Source organism: Capsicum annuum, chromosome 12 (assembly GCF_002878395.1).
Source record: "Capsicum annuum cultivar UCD-10X-F1 chromosome 12, UCD10Xv1.1, whole genome shotgun sequence".
Taxonomy (NCBI): domain Eukaryota; kingdom Viridiplantae; phylum Streptophyta; class Magnoliopsida; order Solanales; family Solanaceae; genus Capsicum; species Capsicum annuum.
In genome coordinates this window covers 175,971,870-175,973,167 of record NC_061122.1, presented here as the reverse complement: position 1 = coordinate 175,973,167, position 1,298 = coordinate 175,971,870, and positions in this window count along the sequence as shown.

Below are 1,298 nucleotides of genomic sequence, written 5' to 3'. Positions count from 1 at the left end.
ACAAGTTCATGCCTATTACATGTTTGATGAAACGCTCCTATGAATGTAGTATGTATTATGATGTTAGTCAAGTCTTCAAGTAAATCATGCTATGTTAGTTTCCTTCTATCGAGTCGTGGGGATACTTGTACCCAAAATATTAGCTGTGTGACTAGAGTCATGTCATGTTTTCACGATACTCTCAGTCAAGCTATGAACTCTTAGACTTCAGATAGTCTTATGACTCAGGAAAAATCTTCATGATCTCATGACTCAGTCAGTTATCAAATATCAGTAGTATTTCATTAGCCATGGAAATTCAGTAACTCAGTCCAGGCTCAGTTCAGTTCAGTATATCAATGTCAGTGTCTATTTAGATGGGAGTAGGAATTAGCATCGAGTGAACCCAAGGATAAGGACTCACCTGTTATACGAGGGTGTGATTCCTAAAAGCAATTCTTACATCCTAGAACTATGTAGCCAGCATAGGTTGAGATATCATAGCCTGCTATATGAGGATAGATGAGGTGGCTTAACCTGTTATGTAAGGGTTCCCACCGTTCTCGCTAGAGTTACCTGTTATATGAGGGTTACTCACATGTTGTCCTTACCGGTGGTGCGGTATTGACACCCTTCCAGTCAAGGCATAGATTGGATCCCAGCTTAGCTATCATAGCGCCTTTGGGGTATGTCGGTTAGATACAACTTCCCACCGTTTCATGTTATAGAATCAGGGTTGTCAGATACAGTCAATCAGTTTCAGTAATAGAAATCAGATAGTTCTTCAGATTTCAGGACTGTCAGACACAGTCAACTCAGATACAGTATGGAACTCAGATAGTTCCTTCAGATTCAGGACTGTCAGCTACAGTCACCCACGTTATCAGTTATACTCAGCTACAGTCACCCATGTTATCAGTATTATTCAGATATAGTCATTCATGTTATCAGTCATATCAGTGACTAGCATGTCACGTTATAAGTATACAGACTCAAAAATCACAAAAATCACGTTGTCAGTTATAGTTATGTATTTATGCATGTATTCTTACGTTCATGTTAGACAGTCAGATAGCATTATTCATGCATGCAAACCCTTGCATATAGCCTACCTCATATGTATACTCGGTACATATGTACTGACGTATTTGCGCTATGGTGCTTTATTTTTATGTTACACCATAGGTTCAGAGACACGGGTTCCAGATCAGCAGTAGATTCCAGATTTAGCAGTCAGAGTAGAAGTGAGTCCTTCTCCTTCGAGGACATAATGATTTTCTAATATCTCATTGATTATCTTATTAGTTGGAGTTAGTTGG